The following is a 27311-nucleotide window of genomic DNA, read 5'->3' as shown; positions in this document are numbered from 1 at the left end:
AGGGAATAAAATAAACCTCTGTCTTTACTGGAAACACAGCAGTTTACAGTGAAAGCTAGAGGAGCAGCCTTATAGGAGTCCGCCAAACTTTTTAACGTACTTACTACAAGATAGCGGGCAAAGCAAGTAGCGGTTCGATGTGCATGCAATCATCGAAATGCTGTCGAAACTGCATTGTGATCTGAAACAGAAGTAGTAAAGGATATTCACTTTGGGACTATAGAAACTTGTTTACGAACACGAAGTCAACATAAGACCCGGGCGGGATCGTGACAAAAAAGTGCCAAGCCTGCACGGAAAGCGCAGCACAGTCACAGCGAAACCTGGAAGAGCGGCATTTCTAGAGCCCGTTGTAAACACTCTTGGGGCTAGTGGGCAAGATAGCCACTACGCCATAAATCAATTTTTGTGAAGGTGGGAAGCACCCACTACGCCATTATTCGTCACTCTGCGGAGAAGCGAGGTACCAGCTACACATTCGTAAGGCATTATGTGCACTTTGTCGATGCAGACGGCTGAAGACGATGCAGAATTATGGCTGATCCCTTTGTAATGGGTTGGAAGCTTTAAACGACTCACTAGTTACGTAATTCGCATTGTGTGACGCCCAGGTCGTTATTTCAACATGCCACGACGCCTATATAACATACGTTAACGTGAGAAAGAGAGAGGGAAAGATCTTTATTGAGACCCTCAGGGAAATAGTTGCCAAGGAAACCCATAAAGCCCCCATGATCCAATAGAAGTGCCTTTGCGAGGAACCCACTACGCTATAAATCAGTTTTTGTGAAGTAGGGAAGCAGCCACTAAACGAGTTTTCATTCTGCGGAGAACCGTGGCACCCGCTAAACACATGCAAGACATTATGGTTACTTTGTTATGCTGTGCCTGATGACGATGAAGAATTATGGCAGATCCCTTTGTAATGAGTTGGAAGCAATCAACAACCCACTCGTTGCGGAATTCGAAGTGTGACACCTGGTAGCAGAATTTGCGTTGTGTGACGCCTGGTTGTTATTTTACTCTTCTGCCACGCTACATTACATAAGCTAGCGTGGTTCCTTCCCGACATGAAGCCTGTTTAGGGTATTTTTGCAAAGCAGTTTCAAGCACCGGCATCGCTTTGACGCAAAAATTTTGTAGTGAGTGAGTGAAAACTATTTGGTCCACAATAGACGCGAGTAAACTCAACGTCACCTGGCTAGTCAAATTTTTGCGAAAGTACTATCAAATAGGTTGCTATTTGCCTGCCGTCTATGTGATGTGCCGGAAACAATAGATCATTGCTTTGTTAGCTGCAAAGACGTCATTGTGTTCTGGGATCTCCTTCAGCGAGCACTGAAGAAAAGTTTCGACATTAATTTCTCACACCATACGTTATCTTATACCAACATCGCTTGGTGAAGTACCATATTTGTTTTTCCTCATGGGTATGCATAGCTTATGGAAGACACGTATGCAAGACCGTAACGCAGAACCCACCATTTCTTGAAGCACACGCTTCATTCGAACGACTATTCACCTAAATAACATTTATGACGACCTGGACTTTAGACCGGACTGGTACCCCCTCTTGGTGAGGTGCTCGGCCTCACCACTTTTCCTGTATAACACGATGTGAAGAACTCTCGCTGTTCTACTGCACGTTGTGGTAGCCATCGAGAGTGTGCTTTGTAACGCTTGAGCGCTTATTGTCGCTATATGATTGTACTTTTGTTTGCTTTATTAGTGCTCTTATTGTGCATTCTAATATTCAGTGTAATAAATATCGTGAAAGAAAAAAAACCGGCATGGCTCTGAGGTAGAATACTTGGCTCCCACGCAGAGGGCCCAGGTTCGAACCCCGTTTCATCTTATTTAAAAAAAAAATATCCAGGATTTAGTTTTTATTTCGCGCGATAGCGGTTACGGACACCAGCGGCGCACAACTACGGCGCCAGAAACGGCCCTTGTGATCTCATAACAGCTTTCGCTGTAATAAGAGTGGTGGCAGTCTTCACTACTATCTAGGCTTTGAGAGCACATGTGCTATCCGATAAAGCTATGGACCGACAGCTGCTGATGACTATTCGTGGCACAGCCTGTAATGAGAGAATAGCTTTCTAGTGCGTACATTAACTAAGTCACAGAGAAACTATCGCCGGGCCACTAATAATGAATTACGACTGACGTATCGGTTGTCATTCTTGCTGCCAGAAGGATATGTGCAGTTTCTCTTGCAAACAAGAAATCGTGCGATTCTATAATTTGTATGTAGCTTGGTTTCGCCCAAGCTACACAGAAACAGCGGCAGAACCGCGGGCAGTCTGGGCCTGGGGCTCGGCCATTAAAAGTGTATTCTCTGGCTTCACCTGTCTCCTTGCACCCCTTACACAATGGCACCCAACGCGATTCTCCCTGGACCGACGGATCCAGATTAGGCACGACTGCTCGACGTGGACGACTGACTTTCCTCAAGGCCTGGGGGATCAGAGACTGATGGGGCAACTACGCACGCCGGCGCCTGGTGATGTCCAGAGGGCAGAACAAGAACCGCAAAAGCGCTGATTCCATGCCTGCCAAGGAGGACGCCGACAATGCTGACGGCGCTAGTGACGCGGATAACGTGTGCGATGAAGCAGCACCAGGGGACGACTAGGGCGCAGAAAACGCGAGTGGCGACGAGTACGCAATTGGACGAGAGGAGCGTCGAAGATGAGGCTGGAGACTTACAGGATGGCGATGAAGAGGTCGATGAGTGTGTACCACGAAGAGCGGATCGAGGAGTCGCAGCATGGTTATGAGGCTGTGGAGTCCCGGGATGGCAAAGAGGAGGTCATTGAGGAGGATAGAGACGAGGAGGACGCAGGAGGTGACGACGGCGCTGAAAACTCGGAAGGAGCAGCCGACGGCGACGCCGAGGAAGACGAGAACGCGCTGGATGCAGGCGCCAGCGGCGAGAAAGCCGCACATGTGGAACGTGCCTTGAAGAAAGACTGTGGGAAGGATGGAGGTGACGGAGAGGGAAGAGAATGGAGCGGGCGATGAGACGGATGGAGGTGTTGACGGAAATGGGCGGGCCGAAGAATGTGACGAGGACCACAATTTCGTGGTCAGAGAGGTGTTCATCAGCAGCGAGACGAGTGAGAAGGAAGCGCAGGAGGAAACTAAGCGACGAGACTGAAAAACTAAAGGCACTGAGGGCCACTGCTTCCGCTGCATCTTCCAGGCGACCCAGGAATCTTCTAGGGGCGCCGTACGTGACGTGAACCTGGAGCAATGGCCTTCAAGGCCGCCAAGCGCAACGGCGATAATGACAGCGACCAAGAACCGCAGAAACTGCCGGAGTAGGAAAATGAGTGACCAGAGAAAGGTGCCCAGGCTGCTCGCTGAAGAGGAGAAAGGCCCTGAGAAGTCTCTGGCACACGAATGAGGCAAGCCGAAATGTGACACCGAGAAGCAGCAAATGGTGGTCGGTGAGGTCGAGGACAACGCCGACGAGTCAGCGATGGAGTGTTGCGAGTGTGAGAGTCGCCGGATGCGCCTCGCCGGGAGAGGGCTAGTCCCTTCCGAATGGACCCAGCACCCATCGCTACCCGGAGTAGACGGCTGACCTCACCCCTGTGACGTTTACTCTTTCTACCAAGGAGGAGCGGGCGAGTAGAGCGCTTGCTTGTTCGTTAAATGGCATCGACGGCGCTCAAGACTACGGTGTGTTTGTAGACAATGATAAGGAACTGGAGCACTGGATATGGCCGAAAAGACAAGGGCGGGCAGCATGCTGCATGGGCTGTTTGTCTGTCCTTCCATTCGCGAGCGCGCCAAGCCCCGAGCACTCACGCACGGTGGAACAGTGGGCAGTCGGGACCCGGAGCTTGGCCATTAAAGGGCCATTAAACCACCCATAGATCGAAAATTAATTGTGGTGCAGTTGTGCACGAGTCTACAACGAACACGTAGCCATGAGAATGTTCTGAAATGGTGCCGTAATAGCGCAGTTACACGCATTTGGTGGTCCAAAAGAGGCCCTAACCCGTTTCGCTCTTTCCTTCGCTGAACCAGTCTATCCTCCTGGCCGAACGCTTCTCCTCAACGTGCGACGGGGAAGAGAGGCAAGCGCACGTACCTGCGAGCAGACAAACAGGTGTTTGTAACTGACGGAAATGGTGACGTCACGGCGAAGACTGATGAGCTGAACACTGCCGAAAGGCCCGGAGAGGAGAAGGAATTGTTTCTTGGAATTTGTGGGGCGCCCGCTACTCGTAGCACTGGCGTGTTTGATATTGTTGATCGTGACGGCATTGTGAACTCGATGCGCGCGTTTACTTGAAATGTTAATAAATAATCGAAGGTGCTTTAGGGGCCCTTTAAAGGAGTTTTATGCAACTGCGCAGAGGTAATTGCTGCACCATGGTATGGGCCTTGAGAACAGTTTAGTTACGTTTCACTAGCTACACTATCGCAGTCGAAAACCATGAACGAAGCGCATGCATACCCAATGGAAGTGCATCCGTAGGCAATGGGTGGGATTGCATCAGCCCCGAGTCTTCCTGCTCTGCCAGCGGCACACACGGCTGTATGTGCTGGGGCAAGTGTGAGCCCTGGTGGCTCGAAGATGCTTCGGCCTGGAGGTCTGCGATTTGCTGCCGACACTGGTCTGACAAACGACCGACAGGAAGACCTGTAGCGGGTGATGAAGTTGCAGATATTACAAGTAAACCTCGACACTGTAGGGTGTAAAATCTGCAATTCATTTTTTACACGGAAGGTGCTGAAAAGCATGTCCGTTTAATAGCTAGGACAGTACGAAAAAAACAAATGAAGTAATAAAATCAGTATTGCGGGAATTGAGGTGGCAACCACAATTACGGTTCGAATCACGCTTACTAAGTACGTTTTTTGTCCCAGTGGCCGTGCAGCCACCGTAAAGAAAATAAAATGCAAGTCGTACGCAGTGCAGTAATCAGTCTAACCGAAGCTATATCCCACTTATTCCATCGCCGTGACTCACTATCAGGACCTCCGGTGCTGCCTCTAGTGGCACAACACTACATTCTCCGTTTACTAAACTAAGCTTCTTGTCCACTGATTACGATAAATGAACGACACTGAAACCAGTCGTGTATGGCAAAAGCAAATGAATTTCAGTTTAAATATTGCGTGAAAGCCAGGTGAAAATCTGAATTGCAGCGCATTTGATTACAGGGGCCACATTCTTTAATTTGTGATATCACGTGTGCGAGCACAATGTTTATGCCATTACAGTCTGGAGAGCCGTGGAAGAACCAGTATGGCACTAAAACTTTTAGTCACTGCTACAAGTCGCTAAATGGCATCCAGATGGCTCTTTTACCGTTACTGCATACTAGACGTCCTAGGTTCATCACCCGAGGAGGTATAAAACTAGTTGGACTAGATATGGTACTTCCACTACCCCTGTACTGGAGGTGAGATCGCCAATGTCCACTTCTGGTCGACGAGAGGGAACAGCAGAGACGGGAGGTTAACGGGAAACCAAACAATTTATATTTATACCACCGTAAACAAAAAGGAAAAAAAAGGGCAATCCTAAGGGCTCGTTCTTTCTATGTTAGACACAATATTGTCACGTGATCGTGATGTTAGCGAAGGTAGTAGTCGGCGTGTCCAACTTTATTTGGGCAAACTTGTGCCCGGAAAATAAAATCAAAACAAGCGATACACGCTGTGCACTGATAACGGCGTGAGCAGTCGTCGGCCGTCGAGTAATCTGCCAAGCGATAAAGCCCGTCGGCTTTTATACATGTGCTATCGAAGATTTTAGCGTTATTGCTGGTGGCCGCGAAGCTCTCGAATAAAGAGACTATGCGCGTCCTGCGCGCAATCTTAACAGAATGATCTTAAATAATCGCGAAGCTTCCAAAACGTCGCGGCGCAGTCTGCACAGAGGAAGGAACAGGAGAGAAAGGAAAGGCAGGGATGTTAACCAGTCTAGAGGGACCGGTATGCTACCCTGCACTGGGGGAAGGGCTGGGGGGAGATATAAAGATAGAGAGAGAAGGAGAGCACGCACGCACAAAAAAGTCACACACACACATCTCACAATCATGATAACGTCGTTAGTCTATAACCGCCGGTGCAAGTCTGATGCCTTCAAGAAGTTGAGCACTGCCTTCACCGCTTTCACCCGCGATGACCTCTCAGTGCGACATTCCAGAATGGTTTCTGCCGTCATCGGTCTGGACTGTCCTCATTACAATGCGCAGAGAAAATCACTCGCAGTCGCTCTTGCTCGTATAGGTCTGCACAGAGCATCGCTTACGGTCTTGGCGGGTGAAATCCGAATACATGAACATAAAACACGCGTGTCAATATTAATGAGAACTAGCAGACAATCCCAAGGAAAGTATAGGGGATGTTATTTGTAATTATGATATACATGTGAAGAAATTAAAGTGGACGAAAAGATAACTTGCCGGCGGCAGGGACCGAACCTGCAACCTTCGAATGACGCGAATTCCACTTACTTTCGTCACGTTTATACCATAATTACTATAAATAACATCCCTTATACTTATTGTGGCGTTACTGTCTGTTATTTCCCATTAATATTGTATCTAACAAAGAAAAAAAACGAGCCGAGCCCTTAAAATTCCCCTTTCCTCCATTCATAGAGAGGGTTTCGTTCTGGCAGACTATGCCTTCAGGTAGTATGCGAGGGATTATTGGTGAGCTGCCAGCTCGTAAAGAGATCACATGCTACGTGACGCCAGTACGCAGAAAAAATGCTCCACACTCGCCGCAATCGCTGCGATCGGCGCTGACACACTCCCAGATTTAAATGCACAGATATAGCCAGTGAAGTGGACGGGGGGATGACCATAGGCGTGCGCAAAGGGGCGGCCGCCCCCCCTAGTCACTTAAGAGGGGGGGGGGGCGAAATGTGCCCCATACATAGACTTAAGAGGTAGGGGGGGGGCGCTGTGATGAACCTTCGCCCCCCCCCCTTCGTCCCCCCCCCCCCCACACAAAGGGGAACCCTGCGCACGCACGCCTATGGGGATGACCGCCGCCGTAACTTGTTGATTGGTAGAGCATCAGACGCGTAATTCGAAGGTTGCAGGTTCGGTCCCTGCCGGCGGCAAGTTCTTTTCGCCCACTTTCTTCACGTTTATATCATAATTACTTCAAATAGCATCCCTTATCCTAGGCATTATTGTCTGGCAGTTCTCTTCCAACAAGAAGGTTAGAAAGTTACATTCAATAAGAAACACATGGAACTGAACCGTCTGTAGGGCAACCCTACTTATTTCAGCGGAGCCGACGGTGCCTAACATCTTAGCCCTGTTCAGAACACCAGAATGAACACCGGGGCCGCTTCTAATTGCCTCGATGCCCTGCCTGAAGACCACTGCCGGCGAATCGTCGCCCGTTGGCCCTGTAACTGGACAGTGCCTACAGCGAATCAAAGAGCTCACAACAAGGGCAGCACTTTCTTATATACATATGCGGGCTCATGTTTTCTTACCCATGTGTGGTCTGGTGCAGGTGCCTCGGGCCCATCCGGCCGCACCCGCCTTGTCCAAATAGCTCCAAAGCAGCGCCGCGCGCCGGAGGAGACGCAGCGCAACAACCGGCGTGTCCTCCGAATTTACCAGTCAAAGTAAAAAAAAATAGCGCCCGGCTCTGACGGGGGTCTTACACTACACATTTTGTAAGTCCTGTCACCTAACACCTTCATAAACTTACACAACCTTACAGCGTCGGTAGTGGTGCAATGGGCGACTGCAAGCTGCTCCAAAGAAACGGCCAGATACCTAAAGCTTGTTGCAGCAATGGACACTCCTAAAAAGTGTGTGCGACAGTACAGGTCTAAGTGCTTTCGCTGGGCACTTACCCTTTTCTTCAGCAAGGTTCTTTCAACTCTGGCATCAAGGGGAATGAGCTAACCGATATGCCTAAACAAGCGGCAATGTCATTCTTTTTTACCGATCGAGACCACTTACAAGATACTAGCCTTCTTGGCGACATCAATTTCTTGCAAGATCGCGATTGCTTGCAGGATAAGCAAGAGGCGCTCGCGTTTACTGCTACCTTCCCTACCACTTACCAGTTGGTCAAAAACATGATCACATCAATTTATTATGAAGAATTTAAAAAAAATAATGGTATGGTATACCTAAAAACTGAGCTCATATTTGATCTCAGCACATGAAAATCCATATTTACAGAGGTTTTCACGATCCTAACATATTATGTCTAAAACCTTTTAGCCCCCTCATGCTTTCGCCGCTAAGACACCATAACGTGCTGTGGACAACCACGAAGGATTCTGCTTACTTTGCGGGAGTATTTCTCGAACAAATGGCTGCGCTTGAGTCAGTTCTGCTTTATTATTGGCAGCCGTGTGCGTTCGCCGTCTTGAAAGCCGCGGTAACAGTGAAATCGGGCGGCCAGTGATGTTCCTAGGCTGGACCCGTCTGAATGGTTGTCGACATTGGCCTGTTGTAGGTGCGATAGCGGAACCTGCAGACACCCATTGTGAATAAGCGCAGCTGACAGAAAGTTTTAGGCGATACGATTCACATTAGAACTTACCCACTGCCTACCAAAAATCATGGCCATTTGCGTTGTCAACATCAGGTGCAAACACGAAAAAGTTCTGTTGCCTTCTTTATATTTCGCGCTCAAGTAATACTGCAAACGCTATCTCAGCTGACCAGGAGGATTGATGGCATCGGAAGAAATTAATCGACGACTCGAAAATCTGGGACAGTGATAATGTCGCTGTCCTGTGCTTAGAGTTTTTAATTTATACACCCTCGTCTGGCGATCTCCTAGCCTCCTTGTGAGCTCACATGGCAAAAGCGACCGTCCTTGAAAGGTAGTCACAGGCTAAAATCCCACGAAAGTATGAATTCTTGCTCTATTGCGAAACTTGCAATAAATAACTACGATTGCAAACAGTACAGAGCCTGCTCTCGATCCGAGCCAGAGAACACCTGCCTGAGCCGAATGTGCAATCACTAGACAGCAATCGCGGGCAGTAAGAGCAAAGCTGTCACCACCTCTTCTGCTGCCAACAAACAAGGCGGGCAAGCATCGAGGGAACTCCCGTGCGTGCAGCGCTGATTGAAGCGACAAAAAGAACGCTGCAGTGATCACGTGATCTGATCAGACCCCAGTTGTGCTACGAAGCCTGAGGCAATAGCACATCTGAGCGCTCTTAGCTAGAGCATGATGCTCTCAAAGTACCAGTTGAAAGTACCAATATTTTAGAAACCTGGACAGGTTTTTTGTGCTTTGTGCTACAAAAAGATGGAAGGCGATTTCCCCCCTTTCGTGCCATCTACGTTATACTAGAACGCACCCTAACCGAGTGCACTCAATTGGTACGAATCTCCTCAAAAACGCCAGGCCGGAAAGGCACATGCAACAGAGTCGCAACGAAAGCTGGTGGATCGGCTTTTCTAGAGCTCGTTCTTGTGGCGACACACAGTTGCAAGGTACCCACTGTGCCATAAGTCATAATTCTGCATCATACAGAAGAACCCACTATGCCATTCACTATTCTGCGGAGAACAAGGTACCGCTACACAACTGTAAGGCGTTATGTGCACTTTGTGGATGATTTAGCTGAAGAATAATTACGGCTGAGCCATTTGTAATGGGTGGAAGCTTTAAACAGTCCACTCATTATGCAATTCGCATTGTGGGATGTCTGATTGTTATTTTTATCTTCTACCGACGTGGGAGCCGTCGGCGTCAAACTAAGGGTTAATTTTTTCAGGGCCCGAATAAAGTTCATCATATCATACATACCACGCCATGTTAAATTTGTTGACTCTATTCTTCGGCCGACGTGATGCCTGTATAGGGCCTTTTTGCGAAGGATTTAAGCACCGGCGCGGCTCTGTGGTAGAATACTCGACTGCCACACGAAGGTCTGGGTTGAAATCTCACTCGACCTTCGATATTTTTTCTCATTGTGCGCGGTAGTGGTTATGGACACTGGCGGCGGACAACTACGCAACCAAAAAAATTGGCTGCGGCTTTGCTACGCTTGGCCCGGTTATGCGGGCGAAAGCGTGTTACACTTGGGTATGCTTGTTTACCCTGGTAGCCGAAGCAGTTTGCTAACCGAACGATATGGCTATATAGTCGAACGTGCCGTACTGCGAGCACTCATTACCGTCGTTTCGTCAGTTTCCAAAGCCGTCGCCGAAGTCGAACGCGAGGCGTCCATTGCCGCCCACAAAGCTCGTCGCTGTCGTCTTTCTGCATCCTTCTCCCGAAGTTTAGCTCGCCGAAGTTCCCGTTCATCACTCGTTTCAGCGTGCCACTTTGCGCGCTGGTACTCAGGTTTCTGATTTAACTCATTAGCAAGCCGAGCGACATCCGCCAAATGGTCTGGGACGGCGCAGACAACTTCGGCGCAGATGGGCCACCCATCGCGCGACCATGGCAAAACGGCAGAACTGAAGACTGAAGCACTCGCCCGCTTACGCGACGTGGCAGATAGCGCGAAGAGTCACATGGTTATTCACATGCACACTGCTTGCGATGCAGCATTTGCCATCCAAGCAGAGGTCGGAGCAGCGGAGGTGGACGCGGCTAGTCACTCGGTACACGTTCTTCGCTTCAAGGCCAAGCGGAGTTACACAGCGAAACTAGCTGAACTACGCCAGTAAAAATTTCGCTTTAAAATCGCGCTGTTGTGATCTCGTAACAGCTTTCGTTGTAAAACTGGAATATTGCTGTAGACTGTACCCTACCGGTTCTGCACCAGCTACACCACATTTTCTCACGGTACAAGTTGCTGGCTTGTGCGTCTTGGCACACTATTTTCTAGTTGTCTGTAAGTCAGTACTAGTACCTTAGAAGTTGTACTGCAAGTGGTTTGGTGCAAATTTATGTGTAGCCCGCACGTGATCAATTCAATTCCCGCGAAGTCAGTCACCATAAAATTCTAAACATCGCATTTGTCATCATCGACGGCCGCAGAACTCGCCCTCATCCGTGCAGCACTAGAGTTTGTAGTTGAAGAACCTTCGCAAGCTTGTCCCATCTTCTCTGACTCCATGGCAGCTTTTTAATGTCTTATGGACCTAATGAGCAGTTAGTGGCTGCTATAAGGCTCATTCACCACCATGCAGTCGAGAAACAACCCAACATAGCTATCAGTGGATACCGAGTCATTGTGCTATATACGGTAACGACCGTACCGATGAGGCTGCCCGATATGCACATGACAGCGACCACTCTGCAGATATACCGTTTGCTAGAACCGACGCCGCTACAAGACTATTCGCTGGCACGAACTCACACTTACCCAGTGACACTCGGCGGAAATCAACGCTCGTCTACACAGCTTGGATCCCAATCTCCAGTTCTGTCTTCAGTCAGGAATATCGCGAGCTGAGGAGACGCTTCTGTGGCTTGACGCGGCCTTCACGAATGCCTACTTCTGTCTGATTAGAATGGCCCACAATTCTACATGCAATAACTGCAGCTGCGAAGAAACAATCTCTCATCTTCTGTGTGAGTGTCCCCGTTTCAGTGCGCCAAGACAAGAACTTTCATATTGTAACGACGTGGGATCGACGAGGACACGGAGAACGATAGGCAAACACGCTTTATCATTCAGAGAAACTGCCATGTCTTCTTCGCCCCCGCGATGGGCCAAAAACACTCGCGCTGCTTCGTTGCCGTCGCCACTGGCACGTACGCGCGGCATTATTCCCCCTTTAAAAATAAACATCGCCCCGATGTTCAACGTTCAGAAAGCAAGGTAAAAAAAAAAGAAACTGCGCAGTTAGTCACTGCAAGTATGGCTTCATCCGAAGCACGTGAACAATTTCTGGCGAATGTTTTCGGCGCTTTGAGCTCTGAGAGCCGTCCGGAACAACCTCGTAGTTGACCTCACTGATGCGTCGGATAACTGTGTAAGGTCCGAAGTATCTTCGCAATAGCTTTTCGGAGAGCCCACGCCGACGAATAGGTGTCCAGACCCACACTTTGTCGCCCACGTTGTATGTGACGAGTCTGTGTCGGAGATTGTACTGTCTGGCGTTATAGCCTGGTTGTTGGTTGATTCACAACCGTGCAAGTTGTCTAGCTTCTGCTCGCTGTGTAAACTCTTCAGCGTCCATCTCATTGCCATCTTTTTCGTGAGGGAGCATTGCGTCTAATGTTGTCGTAACTTCACGGCCGTAAACGAGACTGAAGGGTGTCTTCCGAGTGGTCTCCTGACGTGCCGAGTTGTACGCGAACGTGACGTAGGGTAGAATGTCGTCCCAGTTCTTGTGCTCTACATCTACGTACATGCTTATCATGTCAGCCAGGGTCCTATTGAGACGTTCAGTCAACCCGTTGGTCTGGGGATGATACGCCGTTGTTTTCCTGTGAGCAGTACCACTTAGTCGAAAAACGGTGTCCAAAAGCTCGGCCATGAACGCAGTACCTCTGTCGGTGATAACTACTGCAGGAGCACCGTGCCTTAAAACGATGGGTTCGATAAAATATCGCGCCGCTTCATGTGCTGTTGCCCGTCGCAAAGCGCCCGTCTCGGCGTATCGTGTGAGGTAATCTGTGGCGACGATTATCCACCTATTTCCGGTAGCAGACGTTGGGAAGGGGCCCAGAAAATCCATGCCGATTTGTGTAAATGGTGTTGTCGGCACTTGGACAGGCTGCAACAGACCGGCTAGCTTGACGGATGGCGGTTTGCGACGCTGGCAATCGAGACATGTCTGCACGTAAGTTTTTACGGCCGCAGCAAGTCTCGGCCAGTAATAGTATTGCCCAATCCTCGCCAATGTCCGGGTGTAGCCCAAGTGACCAGCGGTCGGTTCGTTGTGGCAGGCGTGTAGGACCTCACGTCGAAGCGACGAGGGAACGACTAGTAAGTAGCTGCTGCCAGTAGGTGAGAAGCTCTTATAAAGTACGTCATTGCGCAAGCAGTACGACGTCAGCCCCCTTGCGAATAATTTCGGCACGCTACTGGTTCGTCCTTCCAGGTAATGAATAAGCGGTAGCAGTTAAGGATCGTTCCGCTGCTGTTGTGAAAAAGCGGCAGTGTCAACACGCCCAAAAAGGCCGTGTCGTCGTCGTCTTGGGCTGCTGTCTCAACAGGAGACCGAGAAAGACAGTCGGCATCGGCGTGTCGTTTTCCTGATTTGTAAGCAACAGTGAAGTCGAATTCTTGGAGCCGAATACTCCACCGTGCGAGACAGCCGGATGGATCTTTCAGATTAATTAACCAACAGAGTGAATGGTGATCGCTGAGAACGGTGAACGAGCGACCATACAAATACGTACGGAATTTCAGAACTGCCCATACCATGGCGAGGCATTCTTTCTCGGTCGTAGCGTAGTTGGCTTCTGCTCAGGACAGCGTCCTACTGGCATAGGCGATCACCTTTTCACTGTTGTCCTGCCATTGTACGAGCACTGCTCCAAGACCCACGTTACTAGCGTCGGTGTGCAATATCGTCGGCGCGTCTTCATCGAAGTGGGCGAGCACGGGAGGCGTTTGCATGCGTTGACGAAGCTCGTGAAATGCCCGCTGCTGGTCTTCGCCCCATTCGAAGGGGACGTCTTCACTGGTGAGCTGTGTCAATGGCCATGCGATGCGCGAAAAATTGGCAATAAACCGCCGATAGTAGGCACATAGTCCCAAAAAACGTCGCACTGATTTTTTATCGGATGGGGTAGGAAAATTCGCCACGGCAGCAATCTTATCCGGATCGGGTCGGATCCCCTGGCTGCTGACGACGTGTCCGAGGAATTGAAGTTCGTGAAAGCCAAAGTGGCATTTTTCAGGTTTCAATGTAAGACCGGCTACGCGTATTGCTTCGAAAACTGCTTCCAGTCTTCTTAAGTGTTCATCGAACGTAGCAGAAATGACAATCACGTCATCGAGGTACACCAGGCAGGTTTGCGACTTAAGTCTTGATAGTAGTGTTCATTAGACGCTGAAACGTTGCTGGCGCCGAACACAAACCGAAAGGAAGAACCTGAAATTCATAAAGTCCATCGGGCGTGACAAAGGCGGTCTTCTCACGGTCTCTCTCATCCACTTCAATCTGCCAGTAGCCGCTTTTCAAGTCCATTGACGAAAAGTAGCGTGCGTTTCGTAGTCTATCCAAAGAATCATCAATACGCGGCAGCGGATACACATCCTTCTTTGTGATCTGGTTGAGCTTCCGGTAGTCGACGCAGAAACGCAAGCTGCCGTCCTTTTTTACGAGTACTACAGGCGATGCCCAATGACTGTTAGATGGCCGAATAACGCCATCTTCCAGCATCGTTTTCACCTGCTTTTGAATTGCATCACGCTCCTTTGGGGCAACACGATAAGGATTTTGCCTGATGGGTCTGGCGTCAGAATCTGTGATGATGCGGTGCTTTGTGAGCGGCGTTTGACGAACTCTTGAAGTTGATGAGAAGCAGCCGTGGAACTTGTGGATCAGCGCAAGAAGGCGGTCTCGCTCGACGGTCGATAACGTCGGACTAACGTCAACAGGTGTCGGTGTAGTGATAGGAGACGCTTCCACCTCCTCCACTAGATGGCAATCTTCAATTTGCGCGAGTTCGTCGAAATAGGCAATGGCAGTGCCTCTAACAATGTGTCTGCGTACCTTGCTGAAATTCGTCAACAAGAGGTCAGCGCGTCCATCGATCACATTGATGACAGCCCTAGCAATAGAAATGCCGCAAGTGAATGCTAGCTCATTGATGTGTTCAGCGATACCAGTGCCGCTCTGCAAGCTCTCGCAGTGCACGGGTACGAGGCAGCAACTCCGCGGCAGCAGTATGACGTCGTCGCCGGCGATACGTAATCGAGGTCGTTGGTTTTCCTCATCATTAGCAGTGCCCTATGTTGTAGCGAACGTTACGCTCCTGTCGCGGACGTTAATGACAGCCCCGTATTCGCGCAAGAAATCCATTCCCAATATGAGCTGTTTACAGCATTCATGAAGGATGACGAGGGTGGCGACGAAGGTGGAACCAGCGATTAAGAGTGGGGCCGTGCACTTTCCAACAGGTGTCATTAACTGACCTCCGGCAGTTCTTATATTGGGTCCGTACCATGGCATCTTTACCTTCTATAGTCTGTCGGCTAGCTGTAGGCTTATTATGGAAAAGTGGGAGCCAGTGTCAACACGAGCTGTCACTTGATGGCCGTCAATGTGGACGACGAGGTCGGCGCTGACGACGTCGGTTACATCGGCAGCTGGCGCATTCGTCGGTGTGCTCGTCGTCTTCGGCGACTTCGAGTCGTTCGTCTGTAATGGGGGCTGTTCGGAATTTCGATGATTGGCAACCCCACCCCCGGTGGTCGCTGCGTCTAGTTTCCCCGTCGCGGGCTAGGGTACCTGCCCCTAGTCACGTCGGCAAAACTGCGACGATTCGGTGAACTGTACCGCGCAGGAGATGGAGAACGTGATTGGGGCGTCGCTGGATTTTGTGGCGGTATGTCGAGAGTAGCGTCGTTGTACGTGCGTCGACCGTCATGCGTCGCGTAATCAGGGTGGGGAGGAAATCTCGAGTATTGAGCGTCGCGATAACGGCAAATTCGATAGACGTGCCCTGCTTCGCCGCAATGCAAGCACACCGGTCGACGGTCAGCGGCACGCCACAAGTCGGTTTTGCGACGCTGGTAGTTCAGTGAGGATTCTTCATTGAACCACGTTGCGGTGTTTGGATGTCGGCCATACGGCATTCTTCGTGGTGGCGGGATCGGCGAGGTTGGGAGAGTCGCCGGCGATGAGATCGGCTGTGCGAGGGTTGGTGGTGGTCTAGGCATTGGAGCCGGCGGCGTCGAAGGTGCGATGATTGGGCGTCGGACAGCATCAGCGTAAGTAAGATGCCGCGGCACATCACAATAGCCGAGCGATGAAAGAGCCTGACGGGCCTCATCCCGGACAACATCAGCGACAAAAGGCAATGCCGGCGCCGGTTCTGGTGGAATTAAACCAAGCTGCCGAAGCTCCTCTCGCAGAATCTCCCGGATGACTTCACGTAGAGGCTTCTCGTTGCTCACAGTCATAACAGAAGTACTCGCTACAGAGTTGATCATGTTGTCATGCAGGCGGTACCGTTGCTGTAGAGCCCGTTCGATCGCTGTGGCTTCTTTGGTGAATTCAGCTACTGTTGTTGGTGGATTTCTCACAAGCCCAGCAAACAGTTGCTCCTTCACTCCTCGCATGAGATACCGTAACTTCCTCTCTTCCGGCATCTCGGGGTCTGCCCTACGGAAAAGATGGGCCATGTCTTCGGCGAACATAGCCACGCTCTCGTTTGGTTTTTGGATGCGGGTTTCCAGGAGACGTTGTGCACTCTCCCTTCTGTCGACACTGGTAAAAGTGTCAAGCAGCTGGGCGCGGAAGTCGTCCCAAGTAGCCAAGCTTCTTTCCCGGTTGATGTACCACGTCTGAGCGTTGTCCTTCAGGTAGAAGTAGACATTCGAAAGCTTGGCTTCTGGGGTGGCCCATTGGTTGTATTTCGCACAACGCTCGAACTGGTCCAGCCAGTCTTGGGCGTCTACATAGGCTTCATATGAAAGCACTCAGGAATCATAGGATTCTGCAGTGTCAGGTGCGATGGAGCTGCAGTGGTCATGGTTGAAGGAGGCAAGCGATTGCTGGAATTTTCTGACAGGGGGTTGAGCTCGGGCGCCAGGCCTAACAGACGGCGACTGAATCGGTGGACCGGTGTTTCGACGCGTGGTGGAGATTCCGGGCTCGATTGTCGGCTCCGCGAAGGAGTGCCAAGCATGAAGCTTACCCAGCACCTCCACCAGTGTAACGACGTGGGATCGACGAGGACGCGGAGAACGATAGGCAAACACGCTTTATCATTCAGAGAAACTGCCACGTCTTCGTCCCCGCGATGGGCCAAAAACACTCGCGCTGCTTCGTTGCCGTGGCCACTGGCACATACGCGCGACAATATGCGCTAGATAAACTTGATAATCGCCCTTTGTCGGAACAAAGGGTTTTGGGACCTTGGCCGAGTTCGTCGTGAGCACAGAATGCTTTGAAAGCCTTATTGGGCTTCTTGCGGACAACTGGTCTGAGAGGCAGACTAAGCAGTGTTTGATTCTTCTTTCCTTTTTTTTAACACGAAAGTGTTTTATGCCGGGGCCCAGCAAGCTTTTAATGACGTATTTCAGTCACGGAAATACGTTAGCAATATGAACGCCATCAGATGGCCAAGAAAAAAAAGCGACAAGAAAAATTGGCCGCGTATCTGCGTGCTTCGCTGCAAATGTCGTCTAAAGACGATAGAAGAGGCGCTGCGTGAGATATGAACGCCATCTGGCAATACGTCGGGAAACGTGAATGCTGTGTTGCGGGCTGGTAGTCCCGGCGCAGCAGCAGGCGAAGACCGGCGGTGACCAACGCGACCGGCGGGGACGCCAGCCAGCCCGAACACACGGTTTGGCGCGAAGCGCCGAAGCAGAAGAAACGTCCGCACTCAACGAGTACTCTCCACACACTCTTTTATACTCACGTAGCCTGGGTAAAGCAGGAATGCCAGAGCGGCGCCCCATGGCATTCGTACAGTGCAATACTGAACCGAAACCGAAAAACAACAATGAGCTCGTGCAGAGGGCACGGAGGAAGCCAAGTTTCGGCGCAGTCGCATTTTCAGCACAGCTTAAGAAACTAGGGTCTCTAGAATTACGTATCTATGTATTTTCTATTAAAGGAACACACCACCTAATACTTATCTAGTGATGTTGCGCCTCAGATAAGCGTAATGTTTGGTTTTTGATCAACAATGTACACAAGTATGAACCTAGTAAGCCGTTCACGATGGCTGGCCCTTGGGCAAGTGGTTCAACTTTGGCCGAGTGGCTGAATCGAGGGACGTGCCGACAAACAGAAAGACAGAAAGACAGACCAAAATTTCTGCGTTTAAGTTCCCAAGAAAGACTATCGTCTTTAAAAGTTACGTTGACAGGGACAGGCATCGTCCCATGACCTCTCGGTCCGGGACGATGGCTGGCGGGTGTTTAGCCCACTGAGCTACCGCCAAACGTATAGCGGAGCCTACATGAACGCGCCTTTTATATTTCACACTTTCCTCACACAGCGCTCTTGGATGGATGGATGGACGCTATGCGCGTCCCCTTTATAACAGGGTGGTGACATGTGTGCCACCAGGCTCAAAAAAAAACAAAAAAACGAGCCATTGCTACGACCGCCCCATTCGGCTCGTTTCCGTAGAAGTGTAATTTTGCCAACACGAACACACCGCGAGGTGGTGGCTTTAGTCCAAGCGTCGCTTATAGCCTCCATCCAAATCGAAAAATAGCTCTTCGACGCTCGCCTGGCTGTCGCACCGCGTTCCCCGCTCGCCCTGTGAAAACTAACGAAAAGGCTAGAGGGAAGACATGACGCGCGTAGAGTTTTTTTCGCGTTTCACGAAGCCTTGAAGGAGTGCATATCGAGTATAAGTGTTTAATATGTGCTAGTTCATGCCATCTTTGCGCGGGAGAACTTTAACTCAGATCTTCAGAACATGGGCGTTAGTCGTCGGTATGAAGATGTGCCACTAGGCGTCAACGTGAGTGCGCCCACATCAAGCGGTGCTGTATGTGCCGAACAACACTAGGCATTGTACAAGCTCTCATATCAATGCACTATAAACAATCAACTTCCGTGACACGTTTCACTTTCGTGTTATGCCGATTCCTATGACAGAGGGATCAGTGATCTTTTTTCTCTTTTTTCTTTTTTTGCTCTTTCTTTGTAAGATATCTCTGCTATAATTTTTTATCCCCCTTATCCCTTCCCCCAGCACAGGGTAGCCAGCCGGTCTAAGAACTGGCTAACGTCCCTGTCTTTCCGCTTGTTCCTTCCTTCCTTGTTGTCACACCGACTATCTCAGACGTAGTTGTGTGGATGTCTCACGAAGCAGTTATATTAAAAAAAAGAAACCGGCTGGAAGATTTTGAAGGGCCCGTAAACCGCCTGCGATATTTTTGTCAACATTTTAAGTAAACACGTGCATCGAGTTCAGAATGCCATCACGATCAAGAATGCCAAACTGGACAGCGGTACGAGCCACGCGCGCTTCCGCGAAATCCACGAAACAATCCCACGCTCCTCTACGGGCCTTTCATATCCCCAGCGTTCGCCGTGACGTCACCATTCGCGTCTGGTCATGCAGTCCGCAAAAAGAACCTGTGTGTGTTCGCAGGTAAGTCTGCTCGCTGCTCTTCCTCCTCTCCGTCCGAGGAGGAACACTCGGAGGAGAGGAGAACCAAGGAACCGAGCGCTCAGCGAAGGAAAGAGCGAAATGAGCGTGGGTCGCATTGGTAAGAGCTATTACGTACCGTGTCAAAAAATTCTTGCGGCTACGCATTTGTTGCAGACTGTAGCACAACAGCAACGCTACAACTAAATTTCGATGTCCGGGTGGTTTAAGCGCCCTTGACTAAATTGAACACTCGAACCCAAATCCTATAAGCAACTAGTATTCATTGTTTTGTATAACTAACATTCGATGTGTTGGCCACTGCACAGTGCTACATCTCTAAGTGCTCCTGAATAGGCCAGTGATCACTTACATCACTCAAATTAATAACACAAAACAGCATTATTTTAGAAGATGCTGTCAAAGAGGGCGTTGGATCTTAAGGGCAGTGCGAGCAATAGAGGAAATAATTGGCAAGGGGTGCGTCAAAATATGAGCGGCTCGCGGAGCAAGGATTTTACTTGAGCTCTCCATTAAGCTTATAATAGTTTAGAATTTGCTGCAACACAGCCAAGCGATGCAGAGAAGAATAATAGCAAAGAGAATTAACTGTCATGCAGTGAATCGTACTAGTATACTACATGCAGGTGTTCTAGAGAGGACCACCACGCTGCTTCAGGAATGCAAAAGGCCACCTCATCCAAAACATTAGAAAAAAAGAAATCAACGTGAGTACTAAGTACACTTTTACACCTTGAACACACCATCAGAAGGTGATATCGCTAAATTGCAGTTTTTCGAGAGCTCGGAAGGCAGTCCAAGATGTCCGGAGTTTCAGATAACCTTCTGATAGGCATACTTAGTTCTTTGAAGACAACAAGCAACAGTCCCCGCAGGGGCGTCTGCGCAAGCAGGCGTTTGGTGTGTAGCGACACCACGGACCCGAGCTAACGGGGGGGTTTCGACCCCCTCCCACGCCTCGCCGTGCGTGGCTTTGCCGTGTCCGGGGAAAAGGGGATCCTGGGGGTTGAGCCGACGCCGGGTGATTGGACCTTTAAGGCCCCCCGGCAGAGGCAACACACCCCTTTGGCCCCGGCTTCACGTAGACGGCACCCCTGGGCTGACCCACCCAGGGGAAATCGGCAGTCGCCTTTTCCTGTCTCTCTCTCCCCTCATCTTCGTCTCTTCCTCACACTTTTCATCTGTCCTGTCCTCTCCTATCTTCTGTTTACTTCAAATTTTCATGGCGGCAAGGGTTAACCTTGTGTGGATGACCAGTCTTGGCTCACCATATGTGGTTATAGCGGTGGTGTACAGCTGGCGCTGGCAGACTTGTCCTCGCACATTTCCTGTCGCGTCCCCTTGTTGGGCTCGGTGGTGGGTGGTTGGCACCGCCGCCGAAACATAACGCGAATGCTATGTTAAGCACATCTTTTTCGAAATCCGATCGTACCCTGAAAAGGGTACGGACCGAAGCACCTCTCCAACTCTTTTCAAAGACACACGAACACTTTCCGAAGTACCACGTTATTCACAGTGAGCAGTCAGACGAAAAAGCGAGAACGATCTCACCCTTTTTGGTGGCAAGAAGCTTAACTGAAAAACTGGGACCTGGTTACAAGGCATCTAAGATGGCTAGTGGCGATCTGCTCCTTGAGCTCAAAGACAGAAAGCAGTATGAAAACCTCTCTCAGCTCACATCATTTGGAAGTATCCCTGTAACAGTCACCCCACATAGGTCCATGAACACCGTTCGTGGTGTCGTCTCAGATGAGGATCTGTTGAACATCTCCGAAACTGAACTTCTTGAAGGATGGAAACAACAAAACGTCGTCAATGTACAAAGAATTAAAATAAGAAGGGACAACCAAGAGAAGGTAACCAAGCACCTAATACTAACATTCGGATCTAGCGAGCTTCCAGAAACTATAGAAACAGGCTACACAAAACTGAGAGTCCGTCCATACATTCCAAACCCACGAAGATGTTTTAACTGTCAAAGGTACGGCCATAGCTCTCTAACCTGCAAAGGACAACCCACTTGTGCCAGGTGTGCCTCTAAAGACCACATGTCAGACAAATGTGAGGCTGCAGCTCACTGTGTGAACTGCGGTGATGACCACCCAGCGTACTCACGGTCCTGTGCTGTGTGGAAGAAAGAAAAAGACATTATTTCATTGAAAGTCAGAGAAAATATTTCTTTTAGGGAAGCCAGAAAGAGATGCTTACCATTCCATGGCACGACTTATGCCGATGCAGCGCGTCAGGGGGCAGCGTCGCACCGGCCTCCGCCACTTGCCCTGCCCGCGCTGAGCGGACCATCGGCTGTGGCACCTGCCCCCAAGGCGGCAGTAGCTCAGGCTACTCCGCCAACTCGCGAACAGAGCCCGGCGACTCCAGGGTCATCGGGTCTCAAGGCCTCGTCTCACCAGGCGAGGCCCGAAAACCGAACTGCCAGCTCGCGGATGCGGGCATCCAGTGCCTCGCAAGAGGCAATGGACACGACGTCGGCACCTCAGGTGCCTAAAGAACGGCGCGGTTCTTCCGACCGTGCCAAGAAAACAAAACAACTCATCAGGGGGCCGGACGGCGGTCCTGCCTCTTGAAAGAGAAAACAATGCACGTGAACACTCACCACTTTCTTACAGTACACACAGCACCATTTCATATTTAATATGGAGCCACATATAATACAATGGAACATAAGAGGCCTCCTTAAAAACCTCGATGATATACAGGAACTTATCCACAACCTTAGTCCAAAAGTGCTGTGTGTACAGGAGACACACTTAAAATCCAAGCACACTAATTTTCTCCGCCCTTACACCATTTTCCGAAAGGACCGCGATGATGCTGCGGCGTCATCAGGCGGCGTAGCCATTATAGTAGACAGAAGTGTAGCGTGTGCACAACTAGAGCTTCAAACAACCCTTGAGGCAGTTGCCATCCGAGCCGTCCTTTTAAATAAACTAATGACCATTTGCTCACTCTACATACCACCACACTTTCCGCTCCACAAACAGGACCTAGAATTATTAATCGGTGAGCTACCAGAACCCTATTTGATTCTTGGGGACTTTAATGCACACAATGTCCTGTGGGGCGACTCTCGCTGTGACGCCCGAGGACGTGTTATTGAACAGCTTTTCACCTCTAAATTATGTCTCTTGAACACGAATGAGCCCACGTATTTTAGCCTCGCAAACAAATCATACTCCGCCATAGACCTTAGCATTTCATCGCCCTCGCTTTTAACCTATTTTAAATGGAATGTTTTTAAAAACCCTTACGGAAGTGACCATTTCCCGATCATCCTGAGTGCACCAACTGAAAACGAACCTATTCCGCAGGCGCCTCAGTGGAAGGCTGACTCAGCCGATTGGGAACTTTACCAAACCCTGACGCACCTGTCATGGGCTGACATATCTGCTCTAAGCATAGAAGACGCCGTAAAGTACTTTACAGCTTTTTTAGTTGATGCCGCTTCCAAGTGTGTTCCTGAAGCGAGCGGTGCAGGATCAAGACGCCGGGTTCCTTGGTGGAACGATGAATGCAGAAAAGCGCGAAGAAAGCAAAACAAAGCATGGGGTATGCTACGCGAATCTCCAACAGCAGAAAACCTCGAACACTTCAAGCTTGTCAAATCACAGGGAAGGAGAACGCGCCGACAAGCACGGCGAGAGAGTTGGGCAAAATTTATAACAAGTATCAACTCCTACACAGACGAGGGGAAAGTATGGAACAAGGTAAAAAGAGTTTAAAGGCCAACAAACATGCTCACTGCCCCTGGTAAACACCCAAGGAGAAAGCTTGGAAGACCAAGCTAATTTTCTGGGCGCACACTTCCAACACATATCCAGTTCATCACACTACTCTGATACATTCCAAAGGTACAAAGCACAAATGGAACAACAAAAGTTAGAACGAAAATGTACAAAAAACGAAGCATATAATCAACCATTCTGCTTAGCAGAACTTCTGGCATCACTAAACAGCTGCACTAAGTCTGCTCCTGGTTCCGATCGAGTCATATATGAGATGCTGAAACACCTGCCCTCCGAAACACAGAAAACCCTCCTTTCCTTATACAATGTTATATGGACCTCTGGAGAGATGCCCTCTACTTGGAAGGAGGCCATAGTCATTCCAATCCTAAAACAGGGAAAGGATCAATCCTGTGTTTCCAGCTACCGACCTATAGCATTAACAAGTTGCCTATGCAAAGTGTTTGAGAAAATGATTAACTGCCGCTTAACACATTTCTTAGAATCAAACAAGCTGCTTGATCCATATCAGTGCGGCTTCCGAGAAGGTCAATCCACCACTGACCACCTCGTACGTATTGAGTCACAAATTCGCGAGGCTTTTGTCCACAGACAATTCTTTCTCTCAGTATTCCTCGACATGGAAAAGGCATATGACACGACATGGCGCTTTGGAATACTGAGAGACCTCTCACAGGCATACGTGGCCGGATGTTAAATATAATCGAAAGTTATTTGTCGAACCGCACATTCCGTGTTCGTGTGGGCAATGCGCTGTCACGACCGTTCGTGCAGGAAACGGGCGTACCACAAGGTGGTGTGCTTAGCTGTACGCTTTTCATTATAAAAATGAACTCGTTACATCTTTCCATCCCAAGAACCATGTTTTATTGTACATATGTGGACGATATCCAGATAGCATTCAGATCATGCAATTTAGCGATTTGTGAGCGGCAGGTCCAGCTTGGGCTGAACAAGGTGTCGAAATGGGCAGATGAGAACGGATTCCGCTTAAATACACAAAAGAGCACCTGTGTTCTCTTCTCTAGAAATAGAGGCCTCCACCCGAATCCCGAAATTGACCTGCATGGTCAACAGCTACCTGTAGAGGCGGAGCATAAATTTCTAGGACTAATACTCGACTACAAGCTCACATTTATACCACACATCAAGTATATAAAAAACAAATGTATAAAAACAATGAATATCCTAAAACTACTGTCACGCACTGCGTGGGGTAGTGACAGGAAGTGCCTGATGAATCTCTATAGAAGCCTCATACGCACGCGCCTCGATTACGGGGCCGTTGTTTATCACTCCGCGACACCAAGCGCATTGAAGATGCTTGATCCTGTCCACCACCTGGGCATTCGCCTTTCGACGGGTGCTTTTCGGACAAGCCCGGTAGAAAGCCTGTATGTGGAATCCAATGAGTGGTCACTCCACTTGCAGAGATCCTACATGACTTTCGCATATTTTCTCAAGGTGAACGCGAACAACGAACACCCCTCACACTCCACTATCAATGATCTGTCCAGTTGTGCCCTCTTTAAGAATCGTCCGGCGGTGAGACATCCCTACTCACTTCGTGTGAGGGGCCTGGCTGAGGAAATTGATGTGCCACTTCTTGAACACCGTCTGATGGCTCCCGCTGTGCATCTCCCGCCGGGGCAGTGGCAGGTTCTAGATTGTGATACATCCTTCGAGGAAGTTACAAAGCACGCACCTATCGCACATATCCGAACGTACTTCCTCGAACTGCAGCACAAGTACACTTGTCCGGAATTTTTCACCGACGCTTCGAAGTCTCACAGTGGTGTGTCCTATGCAGCGGTCGGCCCATCGTTTTCGGATGCCGGCGCTTTGCACCCGAATACAAGTATCTTTACAGCTGAGGCTTATGCGATATGTGTGGCTGTTAAACGCATTAGACATTTAAAACTACAAAATGCAGTTATATACACGGACTCCCTAAGCGTCGTAAAGGCTTTGAAAACATTGAAAAGGCATACAAATCCTGTCCTAGTCTCACTTTTCTCACTGTTATGCACTGTCTATGCACTCGGACAGCACGTCGTGGTGTGCTGGGTGCCAGGGCACCGCGAGATTCAAGGAAACGTGTTGGCGGACCAATTAGCTGCATCCGCCCACGACAACGCTGCCGATACATCTATAGCTGTCCCTGTTCTAGACCTAAAACCGTTCCTAAAACGAAAGCTCAGAGCTTACTGGCAACGCTTATGGGACAGTGAAACAAAATAAATTGCACTTGGTGAAGCCATACCTAGGACACTGGCCACCCATATCAAAAACACGTCGTACAGATGTCACATTTTGCAGACTTAGAATAGGACACACACACAGCACACACGCACACCTTCTCTTCGGAGGCGACCCACCGAGGTGCGATAGATGTGGTGGGCCACTAACTGTGCTGCACATACTCGTACAATGCTCAGGACTGGAGTCTTACAGGAAAAAACACTTTGCGTTATTATACCAACAACGCATACCACTTCATCCATCAATGCTAATAGGAAATGAACCTCTTTTCAAACATGGAGCTCTATTAGAATTTCTAAAAGATGTAGGAACTTTTAACGTTATATGCCCAGGGACTCCGTAGCACGGCCTCTCAGCAGAGGCTGCTGCTGCGGTATGTAAAATTGAGAAAGCACTGACCTCCCAGCCCTTGGAGTCAAGGGTATCGACGAGGTAGCAGTGCTAATGCCACGCTTTGTCACTTTATTACCATGATCGCTTATCACTCATCTTAATCACGCATGTTTCACGTCACTTCCATGATTTTAACGATTATATATTTTTACGCACCTTTAGTGCGCAGAATTTTAGGCCCTTATACAGCCACTAAACACCATCACTGATCACACCGTCTGTCCTATGACCTGGCGCTCTTTGGCCATCATTGGCCTTTGCGCCATTAAATACCATATATCATCAACAAGCAACAGTGTTAACAACGAGACAAGACCGACACCGACAGCACTCTGTCTTGTCCTCTTGTTCACACCGTTAGTTGTTTTCTTCTGACATGTACCAACCGGCCCAAGTGAGCAATCTAGTGCAGTTCATTGTACTTGAGTGATGTTGATATCTGCTTTGAATCTGTTGTATCTAGCATCTGGGTTCGACTGTAGAAGGCATTTCTAATGAATTTTAATCATATTCATCTAATAATTTCCGTTGGTAACATCAATCCGTTTATTCTGTACATTGATATACAGTAAGTATTAGGAACATGACTCCCTTCCACTCTGCACTTCACAGTGATGTCTTTTGCCACATGTATTAAGCTCACCTTTAACGGAAGTTGATGAACAGCCAGTATTCCGGTCACCTCTGTCTTCAGCCATCTGGAAAAAAAAAACGTAGGCGCAGATAAGTGCCGAGAAGTATGCAGCGGCAGAGACACCACCATTTTTTCTTATACAGTCAAACCTCTATTCCTATCATTAACGTTTGCAGAAACAAAAATGCGGGCAGATTGCACTACGTTGCGCAAAGCTTGGCACAGCGAAGCACGGATCCGTCGCCGCTCATACTACCCGTGGACCGATAACGTCTAGCTTCGAGATGCGCGGCTTTCTTCTCGGGAGTGGGCTGCCAGGCTATGCCCTATTCGCCACGAGATCGGGCTACAGGTGGCAGCACCGTCGCCGCGCTAGTGTGGATAGGCGGTTGTCGGCGTGTATACAAACGCACACAACAGCGCTTCGTTGTGAGCGATTTGACCCGATTTTCGGCAAAGAAAATGCGTTGACTGCAGCTTTCGGGTAATATGTGCGCTCTTCATTCCCGAATTAATGCACGAAACGCGCCGAACGTTACTCTTACTCGTGAGAGAAGCGCCTTCTACCAACGAACGGGTTGCTGGCCTTCGGCAACAGTGCGCGTTTTCTCAACGGAGGAAGTTCTATTGTTTCATTTGTACATATGTTTAGCTTGTGTTCCACCTACTACGCACTGCTGTAGTGCGACTGAATTAAGTATTTACTTCTTGTTCATCTGGATACCCCCCAACAAAAAGAAAGCACGCGTATTCCTGCACGATAAGTTCAAATAGCACTTTGTGCACTGCGCGCTCAAATATACATCCGCATTTCTTATTCAGTTCTCCATGAAACGTTAGACAGTTGATGAAAGCTACGTGGCAGGCGGCGCTTTAGTTACGGAGATGTTTAACACGCACACGCTTGTTTTTATTCCAGTAACAGTACACAAAGGTAACCGTACAGCACGGAGCTTTCTTCGATTGATAACTTGCACTGCAGTAATAGCACAAAGGCCCGGTTGTTTCATGGAATCAAAGTGCCTTTTTCATGCGAATAATGTCCGCTGCCTTCCGTCAGTCTATAA

At 49.4% G+C, this 27311-nt stretch overlaps 1 long non-coding RNA gene across 1 annotated transcript in view; it reads right to left on the bottom strand.

The window, feature by feature from the left end:
• The window catches only part of LOC119394139 (uncharacterized), a 35342-nt gene extending 9039 nt beyond the window's left edge, over positions 1 to 26303 (bottom strand). Inside the window, exons 1-3 of the long non-coding RNA XR_007414984.1 lie at positions 26254 to 26303; positions 8299 to 8484; positions 4475 to 4660 (exon numbers count right to left, since the gene is read on the bottom strand). This is a non-coding gene — a long non-coding RNA (uncharacterized LOC119394139). The remainder of the gene's footprint in view (positions 1 to 4474; positions 4661 to 8298; positions 8485 to 26253) is intronic.
• Positions 26304 to 27311: the final 1008 nt, after the last annotated feature.

This window comes from Rhipicephalus sanguineus, chromosome 1, assembly GCF_013339695.2.
Source record: "Rhipicephalus sanguineus isolate Rsan-2018 chromosome 1, BIME_Rsan_1.4, whole genome shotgun sequence".
Classification (NCBI taxonomy): Eukaryota; Metazoa; Arthropoda; class Arachnida; order Ixodida; family Ixodidae; genus Rhipicephalus; species Rhipicephalus sanguineus.
Note: the sequence above shows the minus strand (reverse complement) of the source record. Positions and strands in the feature narration are given on the sequence as shown.